This window comes from Castanea sativa, chromosome 11 (assembly GCF_040712315.1).
Source record: "Castanea sativa cultivar Marrone di Chiusa Pesio chromosome 11, ASM4071231v1".
Taxonomy (NCBI): domain Eukaryota; kingdom Viridiplantae; phylum Streptophyta; class Magnoliopsida; order Fagales; family Fagaceae; genus Castanea; species Castanea sativa.
In genome coordinates, this window is record NC_134023.1 from 6,015,482 (window position 1) to 6,029,691 (window position 14,210).

The window sequence follows — 14,210 nt, forward strand, 5'->3', positions numbered from 1 at the left end:
AATCATGAGGAGGTCGACAAGGGCCTTTTCCTAAATAATGTCTTCTTATTTCATCATGATTATTAGGATGATAAGATGATATCTTTTGTCGTAGCCCAGGATCTGAAGGAAGATTTTCTAAGTTAAAGTCAACACGACTTCGCTTAGAAGATGGAGATGAATCTTGCACAAGAGATGAATCTTGGGTACGTGGTTTTTTTATCAAGTATTTGTCCATAATTCTAGCAAAAGAATAAACAATAAATTATAAGTTTATTTGAAATATCAATAAATTATTAATTATTATTGTTTAGTTGTTTCATTAATTTGTTTGTCTTTTATAAATTATAATTTGTTATATTACTGTTTCATTAATTATAAGATTATTAATTGTTGTTTAGTCTAACATAATTTAATTTTTTTTGTCTTTTATAATGTATTGATTAATTAAATTATTAACGCTAAAAGACAATCAGAAAATTTCACAAGAACTAGCTACCAATCAGAAAAATTTCACAATCACAATTTTACAAATCACAATAACGCTAAAAGACAATTAATGTCTTTGAGTTGAGTCCAATACCGATACACACCAACAGTCCAACATGGCAACACCAACACCAACACATTACAATTTACACACCAACCAACGGATAAGATTCAATCATAAGATAAAGCCAAAAGCAAAATGCCAAATTTAAAAAGTAAAAAAAAAAAAAAAAAAAAGTTAAATAAACTGAGTGCTTGTTTCTTAAAAAAAAAAAAAAAAAACAAAACAAAACTGAGTGCTTCAGGAATCAGCCAGCCAATCACGGATCACCAGTTCAACAATGAGACAAAGTCATAAATTTAATAATGACTAAAGAGAGAGAGAGTCATAAATAAAGGCACACAGTTATAAGTTATTCATTATTTCATTTTCATTCATTCCTATGTTCATTTCAGATTTGAGAGAGTATAGAGAGAGTGAGAGAGTGAGAGACCGAGAGGCGAGAGAGAGACAGAGAGTCAGAGAGAAAAAGAGAGAGAAATACCTGGGCGACGGCGGCAATGTGCGATGGTGATGACGATGGCGACGATGAGCGCTGCGACTGGGATGATGCGGAGTTGCGGACCGATCTCTGTCTCCGATGCGACGAGGGCGACGAGTCCGATCTCCGATGAGCGACTGGAGCTGGACCGATCTGGCGATCTCCGATGTCCGATGAGCACTAGAACCGTGGACAGTGGATCGATCTAACTTCGAAGGGGAGCACCGTTGCTCTGTTTTTCCTTTCTAGGTTTGCTTAGCTTTACTGATTTTTTTAATTTTTTTGAGAAAAGCTTTAGTGATGATGTACTGAACTCTGATAACTGATTTGAGGTTTCTGATGGGTCTGTATTTTTTTTTTTTTGGTTGAGAAACCGTGGGTTTGCTTCCTCTGTCATCTGTTGGGCTTGCCGTGGGCAGTGGGCTTGATGTTGGGCTTGCTGTGATCCTGTCCGATGTTTTGCTCTTACAATTTTTTTTTTCTCTGTTACAATTTTTTTTTTTTTTGGCTTGAAAGTAGAACAAATATATATATATATATATTTTTTAATGTGAGGGTGTTCCTAATTTTAATTGAGGGTGTTCCTATTTTATATTTTAAGGGTAAAAAAAAAAAATTGTATATATAAATTTCAAGTCAGGGTGTTCTTGGGAACACCCTGACCATAACGTGGTGCCGCCACTGAGCAGCTGGCCAAATATGATTGCAGCACAAAAAGCCAAAGCTAGAAGTGGTGGTGATCCCACCATGGCTTAATCTTTCTCTATGAGATTGATTAACAAAACTTGATGAGCAATGAGAATACAGAGAGCTAGAGAAACATATAAGATTCTTCGCAATTTGCAGAGTCAGCAAACCTATCAAATGCATTTCCTAAACATGAAAGTCCCCAACTCCATCCATTTGGAAGTTGACTAGAACTTTTCCTTTTTTTTTATTATTTTTTATTGCCTGGTAAATTGGTTGACTTGAGCTTTTTTTTTATTTTTTATTTATGATTGGTTGACTTGAGCTTGAAAATTGTTCATCAAATTATGTAATATAAGGGCAAAATGGGTAAATATTCTTAATTTTAAAATTAAGTAGTAGAATACTTTTTTTCCTAAAATATTTAGCGAACTCCTGTTTTGGAACTCGGTTTTAACAAAATCGAGTTCTATGTAAAATTTAATATTCTTAAAATCGAGTTTTATGTGTAATTTTAAGTAAAATTCAACATTAGCAATGTCAAGTTGCACTTAATTTTTTTTTTTTTTTTTTTTTTATAAATTTAACTAGAAAAATATGTATAAAAGTCAACATTGCTAATGTCGAGTTCTGATTGTAACTTGATTTTATTAAAATCATGTTCCAATCGAGTACGAATTTGGCAAGGATGGGGGTATAAAACTCATGTTTTGCACCTCTAGTAGGAGATTGTTACATCAGTATTTTACTTAAAATTTAATACATTCTACCACACCTAATAACATCTCAATAAATTCCCAATTTTTTTGGATTTATATATGGGTATTAAAATTGATTAGACATGGTTGTACTTATTCTTAAATATGCAATCAGATGATGTGGCATGTTGGGATTGGAGGCGTGGTGCAAAATTAGACAACAATTGGAATCTAATTTAAAATTTAATTGAATTTTCTCTTAATCTTACCTATATATATATGTACTAGTGTGTAACCCTGTCCGTATGTACGGATACATTTAAAAACAATCACGGTTACATGTATATAATTTAGAATCTAATTAGATATAGACTATTCTATTTTTGCATTCAATAATATACTTGTCACAAAAATTTAAAAAATTAGATGAAACACATGCAAAATTGAACTCCAATTAAAATTCAATTTAGAATCTAATTGAATTTATACTTAATAATTTTTGCATCTAATAATTCACTTGACACACAAATTTAAAAATTAGATGAGACACGTAGTGCAAAATTCGACTCTAGTTTAAAATTTAATTGGATTTTCTCTTAACTTTGGCATATAAACTTGAATTGCTTTTAGTTATACAAAAAAATGGCTCATAAATATAAAATCATTCAAAAATTATATTTTTTGTGGTTTACTTATGTTGAACTCCACGTTTTTTACACTAAATTAACTCATTTGATACAAAAATTAAAAAACTTAGATTAGATGAGATACATGGCACAAAATTTAAACTCTTATTGAAATCCTATTTTTACATTGAATTAACTTACTTGGTACAAAACTTTAAAAACTTAGATTAGATAGAACATATGGCGTAAAATTAGACTCTAATTAAATTCCAATTTAAAATCTAATTGGATTTTCTCTCAGTTTTACCTATTATTATTATTATTATTATTATTATTATTATTATTATTATTATTAGTACAAATGTTTTTGGGTACTATGAAAAAATCATTTTTTATAATAAAAATAGGGTTATATAATTATATTTGAAATTCAAATCAATTATGTTTTATTTCTTTTAGTTTTTTATTTCAATTAGACAAAGAAAATATATATATATATATATATATATATTCATTTTCTATCCTTTTCCACTTTTACATTCCTTCAACCAAAACAAAAGTAGGAAAATAAATTTTTGTTCTCCTACTTTTCTACATTTTCTCTATTTCCCATCATATCTTTTTCCATCCTCCTTAGCAAATAAAGCTTAAGTCCATTTAGGAACTAAAGAGGATTAAGCTCATTTCATGGTGGCGTTGCATTTAGGAACTAATGGACAAGTGGGCTGTATCATTCCTTCAAATCCCAGCAAAAGAGGCCATGACGGTGAATTGCCTGGAAAAGGTTTGAAGAGAAACCCTTCAAATTCCTCATATATCTTCTTATCAGATACGAATTTTGAAAATCTAACCATTTTATTGCATGTATTTTATGTTATTAACACGTATGTGAAATTTCGTTCAAATATGATATTATTTACTATTCATTCAATAAATTTATTTTTTATACATAACATTTTACCACAAAACTTGAAATTTAAATGTGTCATCGATAACATAGCTACTGATTTTTGATCTTCTTGAAATTTCATAAGTATGAAAAATATAATAAAAACACATAATTCAACGATTAAAATTTCAAAATTCACATATAATAAAAAAATATATAGAAAAAGTCCGTCAAGGGTTTTTTTTTTCAAATTAGTTTGGAGAAAAACATTTTCCGAAATATTTATACAATTTCAAAAGGAAAGTACAACAAGGGTTTGAACTTGGAAACAATGTTTGGCTGCTGAGAAAATTTAAGTAAACAAAGTACAATTAAACTTATAAGATGTGTGGTGAAAGCTCAAATAGTGTAAAACACTATTGCTTATTTAGACTCTCAATTTTAAACAAACAACTAGATTGCTTTTACCTTACTTAACTAAGTGCGAAATAAGAGTAAGTGTAACATAATAAGGGCAGAACTACTCTAAAACATATGCATATACAATAACCAATAAGTATAAAGCATAAAGAGTAAGGGGAGATGAGTATATATAACAAAATAATATTAAGACGTGTTATTGAAAAGGAAATCAAAGTACTCGACGAAAAATCTCTTTATGGCCCTCCAAGCTGAAATGATCCACTAGTGAATAAAGTTGGAGTACAAAGATATCAAAAAGTCTCTCCAACATTATTCACTAGTGTTTAGGTTAAGAACCTCTCAAGGATTTGTAATTAGAGAAGTAGGAGTAGAGGAAAACTAAGAGAAATTGCGTAGATGATTGTGAGTTTACAATCTCTAACTCTCAAGTATATTGCTAGAGTTTTCTCTCTTAAAGTCCCCTTACAATTTTGTGGGTAATGTGGGCTTATATAGTGTGGGTAAAGAAATGAGGAAAACACAATTAAAATCATCAAGAGAGAGTTTCGCGGGTCACTCGCAGGTTGGTCAAGTCACGAAGTGACTCACGAAATACAGCTTAGTAAAAAACTATTTGTATTCCAGCATGTATTTCTTACATGGCCTTTCGCGGGTTGTCCACTCGAGAGCCAATTACGACCAAGTCGGAAAGTTTACTATCTTCACAATTTTTTACTAAACTCTCACACTCAAACCTTACATTAAATCCCACAAACATACAAAGAAATTATTGAATATAAATACAATCAAATTTTGAGTTTGGAAACATATAACATAGTTTGATCAAACATGAACAGTCATAAAAAATGACTATAATGAACATTTATTGAGTAAATAAACATCTAGACACGAAAGCAATTATCCAGTAAGATATGCTATATATTATCCATAATGTGCATAGCCACTGGACTTGACAAAGACTAAATCTATGCAAAAAAAAAGTCGCTCGATACATTGACCTGTTAGCTGAACGTGGGCTCCATACATTTTGAGACGTTATCTTTTCAAATATAATTATCAATTAGATATTATTTATTTTTTCTTTTTCTTTTTTTTTATTATGAACATTTAATCTAATTTTCTATTTTAGCATAGAAAGAAAAACACTTTCTATACTAGTAATATTTTTATTTAAAAACTATATTTTATTTTTTTTAGCTACAAAATTACTAATAGAGATACTATTTATTTAATCTTCTATTTTAACCAAGAAAAAAAAAACACTATCTATACTAGTAATATTTTTATTTAAAAACTATATACTAGTAATATTTTTATTTAAATCCCACAAATATATAGAGAAATGATTAAACATAAATACAAGGTTGGGCCAAGGTATTATGGGGCCTAATGTGACAACTTCAAGCGAGGTCTATTCTTATACTTTGAATATTAATAGAATATTTATTTAACTTTTGTTTTTTTTTTTTTCATTTAAAATCTATTTTTTTAGAAAAAAATTACAAATTAAAATAAACTCATTGCATTATTCAATGACTATACAACTAAAATAAACACTATTCATTGAATGAAGTAACGAAATACTAAAAAATTATGATTGAAAATTTTAATAAAGTTTTATATTTGATATTTCTAAACAGAATTTGAGTATAAATTTATTTACTAGCGTAAGATTAATGAGTTCTTTTAACATTTATGTGTAAGAGATTAAATGATTGACTCATCCAATGAATATATTTTTCTTTAACTAGTTTTTCTTTGATAAAACAACTACTTTTTATTTATTGGTAAATATTTAGAGCTTAATTAATACTTCTATTGGTTGAGGAATATCTTTATTGGTAAAAATTTAAGGGTCTTTTTTCATTGTGGGGTTTAGACGGTTGTCTATTTGGCTCACCCATTGAGCCGGCATTGCATAAATACACGCAAGCAATTATCCAGTAAGATATGCTATATATTATCCATAATGTGCATAGCCACCGGACTTGACAAAGACTAAATCTACGCATAGAAAAGTCGCTCTCCCATCAAAAAAAAAAAAAGAAAAAGAAAAAGAAAAGTCGCTCGATTCATTAACCTGCTAGCTGAATGTGGGCTCCATACATTTTGAGACATATTCTTTTCAAATATAATTATCAATTAGATAATTTTTCTTTTTTTATTATGAACATTTAATCTAATTTTCTAATTTAACCAAGAAAAAAAACACTTTCTATACTAGTAATATTTTTATTTAAAAACTATATTTTATTTTTTTAGCTACAAAATTACTAATAGAGGTATTATTTATTTAATTTTATATTTTAACCAAGAAAAAAAAGCACTTTCTATACTAGTAATATTTTTATTTAAAAACTATATTTTCTTTTTTTAGCTACAAAATTATTAATAGACAAAGTTTGGTTATAATTTTTTTGTTGTTGTTGAGATAGCTAGTTTGGTTTTAAATTTGATAGATTCAAATTGTGGAATTAACAACATATTGTAATTATCTCTAAAAAAAAATTGACTATAACCTACGACAACTTACAAAGGAAGAAAACATATGTTACTGTCATATGCATTGGACAAAAGGGATACATGTCATATTCTTATTGTTAGTGTGTAGTCAAACTTTGTCCATTATTAGTTGTTAGTTGGCGTGTAAGTGTATTTCCTTATTTCATCATTCTTCCCCTATATATGTGTGTGTGTGTGTGTGTGTGTGTGTGTGTTTCTCAAATAAAAAAAGATACTCAGTGTTGTCGAGTCATCTTACATCGATAAGGTGTGCTATTGAAAAGTGACTTATCACTTGCTCTGCAACACTAACTGCAACATGCAGTTTTAATGTTGGCGTGTAAATGTATTTCCTTATCTTATCCATCTTCCCCTGTATATATATATGTGTGTGTGTGTGTGTGTGTGTGTGTTTCTCAAATAATAATAAAAAAAAGCTTTTATATTTAGGTTTTATTAACTTGTCTTTTATAATTGACAATAAATTAATAATTCATTTTTTATATATACTTAATCTTATTTGGCACACTTAACAAACTTTTTGTGTGTGAAATAGTACAGAGATTTTATTGAGTTAGATTCTATTACTAAATATTTTTGGGGCATTTTTTTTTAATAGAGAATTTCAATTTATAGTGTCCGCTCTTGATAATAATTTTTTATAATCAGAACAAGATATCAATCGGTTTTTGGTATAGACGAGAATTGAATCTCAGATCTCTTATTCAATTATTAGAGACTTTACCATCAAATCTCTTATTCTATTACTAAATATTTGGGGTCTTTTTAGAGATGTCAAAAAATACAAGATTTATCTATATTTTTTTCTTAATCTAATTTCAATTTACAAGCAGCAGAAATAGATAAACTGCTAAAGCTAGAAGTGGTGGTGATCCCACCATGAACTTAATCTTTCTCTATGAGACTGGTTAACAAAATTGATGAGCACTGAGGTTATAGAGAGCTAGAGAAAGATACAAGAATATTCTCCGTAATTCGCAGACTGCAGAGCCACCCGACCTAATTATTAAATGCATTTCCTAAATATGCAAGATGCAAATCCCAAAGTCAATCCTTTTTTTTTTTTTTAGTGAGAAGAAAAGTCCGTCCATTTGGATTTTGTTTTTTGAACAATTATTATAAAATTATGCAATAATACCAATTTACCAACCGAAGCTTCGGTTGTGTTTTTGACCTGACTTAATAATACCAATTTACCAATTACGGATCAAGTATCAAGTTCGCTGGTCAAGGACAACAACATGGTTTTTTAGAAATTTGACTTTTGTAGAATAGCTAATACATCTCTACCACCCAAAAACCAAAAATCTTCTAGCCACACCTCAACATCTTTTATATATCGGGCATACCTAACATTTGACCTTGAAGACTAGGACAAACGTATTTAAAGTGAGTAGGTAGTATAATTATTTAACAATTGGTAAGTTTTTTTTTTTTTTTTGGATGAGCTAACAATTTGTAAGTTAATAATTAGGATTTTGAGGAAAAAATTGTATAAGGAGCCACAATACGCTCCTATTTGAGGAACTCAAACCCATGATGTGAGTTATTCCACCAACCAACGTGTTGGTGGAATAACTATTCCAATTTTTATGTTTAGTTGTTTAATATGAATAAAATTCAAGATTTATATTTATGAAATATCTTGTTGCTTAGTTGCTTATGTTGATAAAAAAAAAAAAAACAATATTTTAATGGAGTATATTTTAAAATTTGATATTATTGCTCATTAAGGAATGGTTATGGATTTTTTTTTAATACAAGATAGAAATTCTATTATAACTTAATCTAAGTGTATATGTGTGTGAAACTCCTTTTTGGAAACTTGATCCCCGACTCTTATCTCCTACACCTTACAAGCATTTATACTTGTAGAGTGACCATCTCATTAAGGGTGCGTGGTGGTATGGAAAGAGATTTTTTGATAAATTAATATTTTATAATTGTTTGTGCATACAGAAAGTTTGTATTTTTCTCCCTAAAAAAAAGTTTGTGTTTTTAAAAATATACTAAATTTAAAAGTTGTTACACGCATTATGAAATAACTATGAAAACCCTATTGGAGGGGAATGACTATTACTCAATTTAAGGGACAATTATTCCTTGTAATGAAAAATGAAACAAAAAAATGAAATTGTTATTCATAGGGTAAAGCACAATTTTGGTTACAAAATTTTACTAAAAATTTGTTTTTTGTTCCTAAACTTAAAAAAAAATCTTTTTTAATCTTTAAACATTGTAAAGAGGTTTTTTTTTTTTTTTTTTTAAGTGGAAAAAATATGGAATATTCCATTTGGGGGGAGAGAATGAATGGAATAGAGTGGAATGAAAATAATTATTTTGGTATATTCCTTTCAATCCCTTGTTTAGGAGTCTCAATTTGAAAAATATCATTCTCTTATTTGGGATTTTATTTTTCACTTTTGAAAAGACATTATTAGAAATTATGCCTACTTCGTAGAGTTGTTTGAGTATTGTTGTTCAAAATGATGTGAAAACTGTGGCTTAAAAAGCGTTTTGAAAACATGCATTTAAAATACTTATAATGAAAAAAATGTGTTTGGTACTATATTTCTAATGACATTTTTTCAAAAGTGAAAAAACATAATTGTGTGTTTAGCACATGTGTGTGTGTGTGTGTGTGTGTGTGTTTTTTTTTTTTTTTTTTAAGTGATGACATGTTGTCTAATTAGTGGGACTTACAATTTTTAAAATATTTACAAAAGTGTTATTGAGCAATGTTATTTGAAATGTAAAAATTGGTAAGAGGAGTTTTTCAATTTCAGTATTTAAACACCTTAAAATTAGCAACCACCTCAAACACTCATAAAAAAAACACCCTTACCTAACGCGTTGTTTTTCTTAGAACCATAGATTTTAGTATTTAAACACTGAAAACTATTGTTTGGAATTGCATACCAAACAAGCCTACCAAACACATTTTTTGCATATGAGTACTCTAAATACATGTTTTTTCAACACTTTTTAAACCACAATTTTCACATCATTTTGAACAACAATACTCAAACACCTCTACCAAACAGGCCTTGAGTGAGAGAGAATTGAATGAGCACATAGGAGGGAACACACTCATTCCTCCCTTTCCCCTTAAAACCTTAAATTGGGAAGAATAAAAAAGAATGAAATTAAGTTTAATGAAATTTTCACCGTAAATCCCCAAGGCCACTAAACATTAAGCACTTTAAAAAAAAAAAAAAATAGAGGTATAATAGTAATGTTAATACTAATAATTTCATTCCATTCTTCTTCCAAACAAGGTACATTCATTTTCATTCATTTATTTAAAAATATCCAAACAAGATTACTTCGTTCCATTTCATTCATTTCTTTTCTATTCTTGCCAAGAGATTAGTAGCTTAATTGACACCTCCCTATGCATAAGTGCTTGAGAGTCTAGGGAGGAGAGGGTTCGAGCTGCAAGGTTAGTAACATATTGTATCTATCTTAAAAAAATTTCTGTTCTATTCTATTGCATAAATTGATTCTATTCCTTTATGATTTAATCCATCTATTCTTTTACAAATTCTCAAACGAAGTGTAAATTCACCAAAATTCGTTTCCATATGTATAGTTTATTCAGCATTAAACTCTATTCAAACTTAATACAGAGAATGTTTCCATTCCTAGTCCTGCAAGGATAGCCCAACATATCATCACTAAACAAGGATACTTGATAAAGACACGACTTTGACATCCCCCTACAATCTTCATTAAAGTCTGCCTTTCAATGAACAAGGATTGGGGAGCACTCAATTGAATGGCAACAAGCTAGTAGCAACTGTAAATATATATATATATATATATATATATTTTTTTTTTACGTTGTTAGATTATAAACAACCATCATATAAATTCTAAAATCTTGAATTATTATGATTTCACAACTACACAAATTAATTATAACGTGTACCTTGATCTATTGTTGAAATTTTCTTAAGATCAAGTCTTAATATTAAAGGCACTTAGTGTGCGTTTGGCTCTAGATTAAAAAGTCAGTTTATGTTACTATTCAACTTATTTTTGCTACTATTCATAAGCCTCACTACACTTTTTGGTACTATTCATGGGTCCCATTGTACCATTTCAACTAATTTTTATCTTTATCTACAGTATTTTCAACAAAAAGTTTCAGTTTCAGCAAAATAAGCGGATCTGAAACAGACCATTATTAATACTTATAAAAAACTAAGGAAAGGTTTCTCTCTCTTAACTCTCTTTTCTTTTTAACTATTCAATGTATGGGATGAGGTAGTTGAATGTCCCTTTTATAGGTAGAGACTAGAGAGAGGACCAAATTCCCTACATATATAACCTCAACTTGCCCATCAAAGTAGGAGTTACTTAGAAAACTTTACTTCTCCATTAATCAATATATAAGAACATGTAACTTCTTATTAAACCATAACATACATGAAGTTATCAAACGAATATGTACCAAATGAGACAATTTGGTCTTACAGTAAGAGCAAGAGCAAGAGCATGGGAGACCAAGTAAAAAAGACGAGTTTGAGCGTAGAGAGTGAGCTTGGACTGGTAGACTGAACATAATGTTCGGCCGGAGTTGTTATCAACTTTGTGGACTCATCACTTAACATGCCCAAAATCTCAGCCATAATGACAAATACCCCCCTTATTATAGATCCCGTAAGACCATGATGGCAAGAAGGATAACATCAAAAAAACTCCTGGAAGAAGCCTATATATATGGGAGAACTCAAGCCTGAAGTATGTATAAGGTACATTCACTGATTGGATCAACTGGAAACTGTATTGACTTAGGCATGAGACCTTAATTCGATGCCACACGGGTACCCCTTTAAACCCTTTTCATTCACACAACCCTTTTTGTTCATACAAGGGGCGGGAGGCATGAATTTTCACTTAGGGGGCCGAGAGAAAACAACCATATTGATTTGCAATTCAAGAAAAACTTGAAGTACAACGTTCATACATATATACATACGTACATACACATCTTGGCACATTAGTTTAGTAAAACAAACATTAAATCCAAAGTCTTAACTATATATATAGCACAAGATCACTATTAGAATTTTTTTATCAATGTAATTCATATTAGCACTCAAAATGCTAACAAGCTAATTGACCAATTGAGCATTTTAAGTCATTTTTACCCCCTGAGTTTCTCCTTTTTTTTGAACAATTATGTCCATAACATTCATAGAAATCAAATATAATAAAATCACCAAATTAGACTACTATGGTAAAAAAATAAATAGAAATTAAATTCAACCAAATTATACTATTGTGGGGGGTCAAAAAGACGATTGCAAAAGAGCAGAAAGAATTTTCTTGATCTACACAACTAATTTATGATAAGTGTGAGAATGAAATAAACAATGGGAGAACTAAACGGATAATCAAAGATAAAAATGACTGAATCACAACTTTTCACATTTATAAAAAGTTTTCCTAACATGGGTACAAGGACAAAGAAGGATGAACACTTATGGAGAGCCTTCTCACTCTTATAGCCCACCTCCTCCTCCGGCTGTCCTGCCCATTAGCTGGATGTTGGAGAGATATTTGTTCCATTGGCACTCTTCCTTGCCATTTCTTGATCATGAGGGTAGATTTTGGGGTGTCCTCCCTGTTCAGGTTGTCAATCAGCATTTAATGCGGCTGACATTAGGTAAATCACATCGTCTTCGAATGGCTTTTCCTGTAGTGGGATTCCTTTGTACCTTGACGGTGTTTCGGTTAGGCCCTTACCGTGGAGGGGACTTCTTGATTCTTCTTCTTTGGGCTAAGATCCTCAGGGAGAGCTCAGGTCCACTCCCCACAACTACTATGGTAAAAAAATTTTGAAAATCACTTTTGTACTAATGTACTACATCTTACTTTTATCCTTTATCCTTTTAGAAAAATTGAATGAAGAAAAAGTGGTAAAAGTGAAGGGTAGTACAGGATATGGACGTGGACGTGGACGTGGTCTTAGGCTCTTAGAAAAAAAAAAAGAAAAAAAAAAAACCAAACAAACAAAGAAGGGATTTGGCTGTGGCTATGCTTTTAGAGGAGAATGGAAAAGAGAAAATGAGTGAATTTTTATGGCTGCAAAGTTGGGATTTGGAGTGGGGCAATTCTTATGGTTGACATGTAGGAGCGGAGCCAAGTTTTTTATCCTATGGGGCCTGCCTTTAAGGGTTTATTTGGATACCGCTTATTGCTGAAAACTGAAACTTTATTGCTGAAAACACTGTAGCAAAATAATTTTTAACACTGTAGTAAAATAATTTTTAAATGTGTGAATAGTGCTCTGAGACCCAGTTTTAAAGCAAAATTCGCCAGATTTTGTACTTGCGGGTCTTGTGAACAGTGCACGGGACCTAGGGAAACACAAACGGCAGGGGATAAACGTTATCCAAACTCACACTAAATCAACTCTTAAATCAAAGGAACTGAGACTTAGTTTTACCTACAATTAGAGAGGATTTAAAAAAATTTGGAGAGAGAACATATATTACTTAGCTCTGACCCTACTTTTAGAGGGCGAGTTCTGCATTTTAGTATATATTGTATATATTATTTTCACATACTTGCCCTTTCACCATGATGAACGGATAAGTGATAGAGTTATTATTTTTTAGTTAAGAACATCACCTAGTATGAGATTATATGGCTTTAGCTCATGATGTAGAACATTTATCATTTCATGAATGAAAATTTTAATCTTCCCAGTTCCCATCAAAAAGATAAAAAATAAAAGGAGAAATTACAATTTACTCGCCTGTAGTTTGGCCAAAATTTAAGTTGCTTACCTGTAGGTTGAAATTTAACACTTTACCCACATAAGATTAGTTCAGCTAAATTTCCTTAACCCACATCAATTAAAAACATGGCTAAATACATGATTTTGGTTCACTTTTATGTTTCTCTCCTCAAAAAACATAAAAGTATAAAAATACAAGATAAAAAAGAATCCAATGAAACACTTGTATCATGGGATTTCAAATCACAAGTAGGCAATTTAAATTTTGGTCAAATTTCAGGTTGATAAAGTGTCAAATTTTAAACCACAAGTAGGCAATTTAAATATCGACCAAACCATAGATAGGTAAGTTGTAATTTACCCAAATAAAAAAAAAAAACTTCACGGCGGGTATAAATAATTTGTACTAACAGGTTATTGCCATTGCCATCCCTAACTTCACCTGGTAGATGTAAAAATAAATATAAAAAATAAAAATAGAAAAAGTCAAAAAACCAAACCAAACCAAACCAAAACAAATAACAAATAAATCTTCGTGTGAAACACTTGTACAACTTCTTGAATGGTGCTTTACATATGATAATGTTTCAGTTACGACTTGAC